Source organism: Lactuca serriola, chromosome 4 (genome assembly GCF_051521515.1).
Source record: "Lactuca serriola cultivar US96UC23 chromosome 4, Lser_US96UC23_V15, whole genome shotgun sequence".
In the NCBI taxonomy this organism is placed as follows: Eukaryota; Viridiplantae; Streptophyta; class Magnoliopsida; order Asterales; family Asteraceae; genus Lactuca; species Lactuca serriola.
Genome location: NC_136411.1, coordinates 14822959 through 14832531, shown reverse-complemented (window position 1 = coordinate 14832531; position 9573 = coordinate 14822959).

Here is a 9573-nt window from a genome sequence, read left to right as displayed (position 1 = left end):
CAGGAATTATCCAACCAACTTAACAAACTCCTAAGCAAAGGTTTCATAAGACCAAGCTTCTCACCTTGGGGAGCACCAGTTTTGTTCGTAAAGAAGAAGGATGGATCATTCCGCATGTGTATACACTATCGCGAGCTGAATAAACTTACCATCAAGAATCGATACCCTATGCCTCGCATTGATGATTTGTTCGACCAACTTCAAGGGGCGAACTACTTCTCGAAGATAGAATTAAGTTCCGGGTATCACCAGTTACGAATTTTGGAGGAAGATGTTCCCAAAACTGCGTTTAGAACTCGTTATGGTCATTACGAGTTTATAGTGATGACATTCAGATTGACGAATGTACCTGCAGTGTTCATGGACCTAATGAACAAAGTGTGTCGTCCATTCTTGGACAAATTCGTTATAGTCTTCATTGACAATATCCTTATCTACTCAAAAAGCAAAGAGGAACATGACCAACATCTTCGTCAAATATTACAAACTCTTAGATCGGAGAAGCTCTATGCGAAGTTTTCAAAGTGTGAATTTTGGATCAGGAAGGTAGATTTTCTAGGTCACGTGGTCAGTTCAGAAGGAATACACATCGACCCTTCCAAAATAAAGGCAATTGAAAACTGGTCAGCACCCAAAACACCTACATAAATCCGTCAATTCTTAGGTCTTGCTGGCTATTATCGCAGATTCATTCAAAATTTCTCTCGAATAGCTAAGCCTCTTACTACTCTGACCTAAAAGGGTGTAACCTTTAGCTGGGGAAAAAAGCAAGAAACAACGTTCCAAACACTGAAGCAAGCCTCGTGTAGTGCACCGATCCTGTCTCTCACTGAAGGGACAGAGGATTTCGTAGTGTACTGTGATGCTTCTAATCAAGGGGTTGGATGTGTTCTTATGCAAAGAGGAAAGGTTATATCCTATGCCTTAAGACAGTTAAAGACACATGATGTCAACTATACAACACATGACCTTGAACTAGGAGCAGTGGTGTTTGCTCTGAATATCTGGAGACATTACTTATATGGCACGAAATGCACAATATTCACGGACCATAAAAGTCTCCAACACATCTTCGATCAGAAAGAGCTGAATATGAGACAACGACGATGGGTGGAGCTACTGAATGATTACGTGTGTGAAATTCTTTATCACCCAGGTAAAGCAAACGTAGTAGCTAACGCCCTTAGTAGAAAAGAATACTCGGGACGCCGGGTAAAGTCATTGACCATGACAATCCATTCGCATCTGTCCACGCAGATCAAGGAAGCTCAACTTGAAGCCTTGAAACCTGAAAACGTGGCAGGTGAAACCCTGAGAGGAATGGATAAGAACTTCGAAGTCAGGGATGATGGAGTCTATTATTTCATGAACCGAATCTAGACACCAAAGTTTGGTGGTTACAGAGATGTGGTTATGAATGAAGCACACAAAACCCGATACTCCATCCACCCAGGTCCAAACAAGATGTATCTGGACCTTAAGAAACTATATTGGTGGCCTAACATGAAGGCCGAAATCGCTACCTTTGTGGGCAAGTGCCTTACTTGCGCCAAAGTTAAGGTAGAGTACCAGAAACCTTCAGGTTTATTACAACAACTTGTAATCCATGAATGGAAGTAGGAGCGGATTATAATGGATTTCATAACCAAGTTACCCAAGACATCAAGTGGTTATGATACTATTTGGGTAATCGTCGATAGATTAACCAAATCCGCACACTTCTTACCAATCAAGGAGACTGACAAGATGGAGAAGCTAACAAGAACATACCTCAAGGAGATTGTTAGACTGCATGGTGTGCCAATATCTATTATTTCGGACCGAGATAGTAGATTTACCTCTCATTTTTGGCAGTCTTTACAAAACTCTCTGGGAACTAGGCTAGACATGAGTACACCCTACCATCCGCAAACCGATGGACAAAGTGAGAGGACGATTCAAACATTAGAAGATATGTTACGAGCTTGTGTGATAGACTTTGGAAAGGCATGGGATATTCATTTACCCCTTTTTGAGTTATCTTATAACAAAATTTATCACACTAGCATAAAAGCTACTCCATTTGAAGCCCTCTATGGCCGCAAGTGCAGATCCCCTCTATGCTGGCCTGAAGTGGGTGACACACAGCTAGTTAAAGGTCAAACTCCTGACATCTCTCTCACTGGTCCAGAAATTATTCGAGAAACTATTGAGAGGATTGTACAAATTCGGGAGTGACTAAAAGCTTCCAGAGATAGACAGAAAAGCTACGCAGACAAAAGGAGAAAACCCTTGGAATTCCATGTTGGTGACCGCGTTTTGTTAAAGGTCTCACCCTGGAAAGGCATGATACGCTTTGGAAAGCATGACAAACTAAATCTAAGGTACATAGGACCATTCGAGATTCTTGCCCGAATCGGCCCTGTAGCTTACAGACTTCCATTACCCCAAGAACTAAGTAACATTCATCCTACCTTCTACGTTTCGAACTTGAAAAAGTGTCTATCCGACGAGACTCTTGTGATACCACTCGAGGAAATCGAGTTAAACGAGAGCCTCAATTTTGTGGAAGAACCCATAGAGATACTAGACAGGGAAGTTAAGAAAACCAAACAAAGCCGCATCCCGATAGTGAAGGTTCGTTGGAATGCAAAGCGGGGACCAGAATTCACTTGGGAGCGGGAGGATCAAATGCAACAGAAATACCCACATCTTTTTCCCTAGTCTATCTGTAATGTAAATTTCGGGACAAAGTTCTCTCTAACGGGGGGATAATATAACAAATTGTTATTTCAAACCTATGTAATAATGTAGGTCAATTTGTACTTCTTTTTAAATTAATAAAGAGAAATTTTGGCATACTGTGTATATTTACATAATTGACCCTCAAAAATAAATTATAAAATAATCTCAACTGGGATAAACCAAGTGATAGAGACTATAACAAGGTTTCCAAAAATATAAAGAACACTAAAATCCAAGTTATAACGAAGAAGCTATGACCAATCGAAAATCCATGACAAAACCGGCAAAATACTATTCAGTGTAAAAACTGAATTTTTAATAAAAGGCTTTTTAGCCTTAACAATCTAAATGAAAGTTTTGGTTTATGTTAAACCGAGAACTTTCATAAAAAGAACGCCAAAATCTGACTTCGTATGAGGAAGTTATGATTTTTCTAAGTTTCAGTATAACAGTGTACAACTAAAAACTCGAAATAAAGATCGAGTGGTTTTTAGCCGACATAAACTAAACGAGAATTGAAGGTCTCGTCATTAGTAGTACAACGGTAAAAAGACAGACAAAAATGGACGTCGGATGAAGAAGTTATGAATTTTTAACGGATTTTCCTGTCCCGGTCTGTTAAAAATTATAATATTAAAAATAAAGTCAAAATTAGCCGACGAAGTCTAAACGAAAGTCGTAGAGTATAATTTTACCTACGCGTGCATATAAAGAATGTCAAAAACGGAGTTCGTATGCAAAAGTTATGAATTTTACAAGTTTTTGGCAGAAAAATAAGAAAAACCGGGAAATTTCGCATGAACAGTAACTGCCACGTCACCCTCGCATGCGAGCCTCCACGTGGCATCTTCTGATTGGACAAAAACCTCACGTGCCACCTCCTAATGCGACCAACTCCGCGGACAAATCCCACTCGGACAACCTCGCATGAGACACACCAGACCTCACCCTCGCACGCCCCTCGGATCCCCGTTCGCACGTGTCTTGTTCCCATTGGACCGAGGTCTGGTCCAATCTGATCCTACCACCTCCGAACGGAAGCTGCCTCCCTTCGCAAGCTGTCAGCCTCGCATAGCCTCGCATAAGCCTCAGATCTGAGGCTTTGGCGTATATAAGGCATGCGAGGGTTCCGGATTTATTTACACTTTTCACCCTAAATTTCACCCTCTTTCATATTTTCCACTTCCATAAGCTCATATACAACCCCTAAAGCCTCGGTATCAAGACTCGAGCCCGAAGTAAGCCGCAAAGCCCCAAGATTCCCGAGAAGTAACCTCTCTCCTGTCAAAACTCTGCCCGATTTGAGCCGGTTTCTCGACAAATAAACTCCTTTTCGTGAAACGAAATTCTGTCCGATTCACCATCTATCAAGTGAGTTCCTACCCCGTATTTTCATAATTTCTACTGTTTTAAGGGGGGAAATACAAGTATAACACAAGAACTTTGTGTTATAAATAAATGATTTCAAATCACGATAAAACTATTTTAAAGCATCAGAAATACTTCAAATATTAAACTCTTTTATAAACTTATATTTTTCCCAAATATTCATATTTGTATATATATATATATATATATATATATATATATATATATATATATATATATATATATGTTAATATAAATAAGATTTAAAAGGCTTAGGACTAATAACTCATTCTAGCTCATTTTCCTTGTTTGGATGTGGACTTATAGTACCGGTTATTTGTCCGAAGGTCGTTTAAATTTTACTTATATATAAAATTGTATATGTATATAAATATAAAAGTTATTTCATCAGTTTAATTACCCTTTGTAACATGTTGAGCAAAGGATTACATGCAAAAATAGTTATTTACCAATTAATAAAGTACATATAAATTATAATAGGTATAATTTATGATACATAGAACAATTATTCATGATTCAAGTATACTAGAATACACTGTTTTACATAAAACAAGGGTTTTGATTCAAAACATAACAAGGGTTTACACTTGTCAAATACATGTTCGGAATACTAATTCAAGAACATACTGTCAATCATTTATTTCAGAATGATTGGGTTTTCATATCTAATATACATGTAACGTTTATATGCTTTTTATGAGACATTCATTTCAGGTTGTTTAATTCATTTTAGACAACCAAGGTAAAGTCCTGACATTATAACCAGAATCTCCAGCCCGGGGATCGAAACAAGTTGTGTGTAGATCTATATCGGGATTGACAACCGCGCACTCAGGCTGCTAGCTACAGTCAGGCATACACGCTAATGAGTGGCAATTGTTATCAACAGTTTAAAAACCCACAAGGCATTTGTTTCAGGCGTTCATGTCTTAGTATTGTTATAATAACTCATTAAAAAGATATTAACAACACGTTAGTGTATAAACAACTAAACGTAAGTACATCTTCAAAGTACCAGCTTACAAAATACAAAGTACAATGGTATACTACAGTTTTCAATAACAGCTGGTGAAGCCAGGCACACTTTCAGTTACAAGTTTTACAAATACAAAACATTGGTGTACAAAATAGAACGATTTTATGGGAATAAAACTACTTTTCATATACAATAGAAAATATGGGATTTGTGTATAGATCTATACGGGGATGACACCCGTATAGATCTATAGTTATAACTAGAGTCTCTTGGAGGGAGAACGGGGATTTGTGTATAGATCTATACGGGGATGACACCCCACACCTGAGTTGTTCGCTACAGTTAGACTAACTCAGTCTAGGGTGACGAAAACCTTATAATCAAAAATCAAAACCGGCGTCCAACAACGCCAAGACAGGCGAAATTGTCATTATTTAGTATGATTATGACAACTCACTTAGAGGTATTAACGTTATGAAGTTTACGGAAGACCATTCTCTTTTCTCTTGGATTACTCAGAAACATTCTCATACTGGTACTCAACCTCGGGGGTTGGTATGGCAGCTTTCTCTTTTACAGACAACATCGGGTTGTCTGGGAACATTCTCTTTACATGCTTATTACATTCCATCAACATTCTTTTTACCCCTTTTATTCAAATAAACAAAAACATACATGCATTAATACAAGATCTAACACAAACATACTAAACAGTTTGCAGAAAATATCAGATTTTCTGGTGGTTTCAAAGTTATACAAATCATTTTCACAAACATGCTTATGAACTCACCAACATTATATATGTTGAAGTTTTCAAAATAACTTGTATTATCAGGAAACCGTTGAAGCGGGATGAACGGAACAAACTAATGAATATTGTGTTATATTTTGTTTCATCATACTCTTACTATTTTGGCATGTAATATTCAAATACAATAGTCGATGTAAACAATGAATGTTGTTATATTACATGTGTGATGATGATGATGTTATGTTTTAATTATATAATCTATAATGATATTTCAAGATGAAGTCACGCACAAGCCCCCGGATGTTTCCGCCGTCTGGTTCGGGGGTGTGACAGATTGGTATTAGAGCATTGTTTGTAGTGAACTAGCATATCTAATAACGCAGGATATGCAACTATAAATACAATGAGACTAAAAAACTCATAACATAATAATTAAAATACATACCTTTGTGTACATTTTAGAATAATAACACAACAAGAACAGTAAAAGTCTTTGGAGGATTTGAACATCGCTATTAAACTCGAGCAGTTATGTAGTCGTATTGGGGGTGAATGTAGCCTGATCAGCTACATTCATTCAAAATACGTCCAATATGTGTTCGGGAGTAATTATGATGGACAATGAATCAAAAACTTACCATTTAATTATCCAAAGAGCTTATAAAACCGAACCTAAACAAAATTAAAGTACTATAGGAGTAATTGGTATGCTATTTGTTTCTACTATTTATACCCCTTCGTGCAATACACTATAGACGAGTATCATTAGCCAGGAAACCTATATCTCCCTAGTCAGGGAATAACAAGGTGGCTCGACCCAGAAAGAGACTCAGAGGAAGAACCAGAGGAGGAACACGGAGTAGAACTTGCAAATGGACCCGCCGAGTCAATAGTGGACCTCGAAGAGGAAGAGCCAGAGGGCAATGGTGATGATGACTCGGATGCAGAATTCGATGTCATCAATCCTCCATGTAAAACCAGAGTACCGACTTATCGTGTGGGCCCCGGTGGCCCCATGCCCCCTTGGGCACATGATATTTGGAGATAGAGTCACTGACAGGGGATACGACCACACTACGGTAGGAACCAAGGTCTTTTCGATCTTAGTCATAGAGGACCAACTGACCGGGCCCTCCCAGTCATGGTCTGGCGCACCCGAGGTATTGATAACCGAGCTCAGGACACCCCAAATCGAACGGGACAAATGCGGTTTGCTATTAAGAGAGATGAGAGACAAGCATAGGAAGTGAACAGAGACTCCCGAGTGAGACGGTTAGTTTGGGAGGTACGACTACGAGATACCGAGCAACAAATAGCTCTTCTTTGAGGTGCATCCTCATTCCAACCTGCATCATGTTGGTTGTAGGGATCTCCAGGTAAATTGTATGCAACCATGAAGTCTATGCGAAGAATCTTAAAGGTAAGATGCATAAAAATAATGTAGTTTTACAAAATACTCCTATAGTATTTTAATTTCATGTTCTGTTCTACAGTTCTTCTGTATATGTAGTGGGTAAGTTTTAGACTTGTTGTAACACTACCATCACTCCCAAACACATGTTGGTCATATCTCAAATCAATATAGTTGATCAGGCTATATTAATCCTAGATATGATTACATAACTGCTCAGGTTTGACTGCAATGTTCAACATATAAATACTTTTATGTAGTTATTATTGTGATACTATTTCTGTAAGTGTTAGTATACTTCTTTATAAAATACTTATATTTTAAAAGTATACTTGTAGTCAGAGCTCTTAGCCCCAAAGTATTTATAGTTTATATATATTTTATAGTTTGATATACTAAGTTCACTATATACAATGCTCTGATACCAATCTGTCACACCCCCAAACCGAAATGGCGGAAACATTCGGGGGCGGAGGACGTCATGTTCAATATCACAACAAAGCATAACAGTAATCATAGTACAACATCCATTACATTCATGAAATATAACTTTACATCTGTGTTTAACTTATTGTATGTTTGACACCAAAAAGTATAATTTACAAACATAATTAAATAAACTTTGCCTTCCTCAAAACCTGCTGATACCTGTTTAGCGATTTCCTAAAAATACAAGTAGTTTTGAAAAGAGTGTCAACAATTACGTTGGTGAGTTTATAAGCATATTTGTAATTGAAATCTGTAGTTTATTCCTTTGAAAAGTGTAACATGTTTTTCCCCAGGATATCTTTTAAGTGTTGAATATGATATCGGGGCTTCGGGGGGGGGGGGGGTGTAAATAAGTTTGTGGGGGTAGAAAGTGTGAAAAAGTGTGAAATTTGGGGTGAAAAGGTGTAGGAATCGGGAAATCTCGTATCCTTATATAGGGACGCGGCTCGTAGATGAGGGGGACACGAGGCACGCTCGGAAGGGCCACTGCAAAGCCACGCGTCGGAGCTGGAGTGGACTGCGCTTCGGGTGAGAGGAGGAGGCGACGTGCGTCTGGCACTCTTCGGATTTCGGTTGGACAGCACATCAGACAAATTAGAGAAGGACACAGGGGGGGGGGGGGAAGAGTCAGCCTCGCATGCGAGGTGACGTGGCCGGATGCTGTCCATGCGAATTTTCCCGATTTTCCACTATTTCTCGGTTTTTGAGCCAAAAATTCCGAAATTCATAAATTTTGCATATGAGCTCCGTTTTTGACGTTCTTTATATGCACACGTAGGCGAGAATATAATTTACAACTCTCGTTTAGACTTCGTCGACTAATTTTGACTTTATTTTTAATATTATTATTTTTAACAGACCGGGATAGGAAAATCCATTAAAAATTCATAACTTCTTCGTCCGAAGTCTGTTTCGTCTGTCTTTTTACTATTGTACTACTATTGATGAGAGCTTCGATTCTCATTTAGGTTGTGTCGGCTAAAAATCACTTGATCTTTATTTCGAGTTTTTAGCTGTCTACTGCCATTCCGAAACTTAGAAAAATCATAACTTCTTTATACAAAGTCAGATTTTGATGTTCTTTTTACAAAATTTCATGGTTTAGCGTATAATACAACTTTCATTTAGATAGTTAAGGTTAGAAAATATTTTATTGAAAACTTAATTTTTACGCTTACATTGTTTTGTCAGTTTTGTCGCGGATATTCGATTAGTCATAACTCCTTCGTTATAACTCGGATTTGGGAGTTCTTTATATTTTTGGAATCCTTGATACAATTTATACCAATTTATTCATCCCATACAAGTTTATTTAACATTTCATTTTTGAGGGTCGATTATGTAAATGTACATAATATTTAAAAATTTCTCTTTATTACTTTAAAAATAACTAGTTACAAGTTAATCTATACTAATACACTGATTTTGAAATAACGCGTTGTTACAATATCCCAGTGTTTCTTGTCGATGATGAGAACCATGGATGTTATAAAATAGTTCCAAATTTAGATATGAAATTCTCTAACCCTTTATAATTGAAGAACCCTGTGACAAGTTATGCAGTAAAGAAGGGTTACAACTTACTTTTTCTAAATTCCATGTTTGCTTTAGGGGAGTGAAGGATGGTTGGATTAAAGGTTGTATGAGGGTAATATAAGTAGATGGCTATTTTTTTTGAAGGGTATATATAGAGGTCAACTGCTAGCAGTTGTTTGTAGGGATGCAAACAACCAGTGTTGAAAAACATGGCCTAGGCGACCAATTAATCGAATCGGGTATGGGCCTAGGCGCCTAATTAGGAATCGTCCAAAAAATTCAGAATCAGTCAAACTC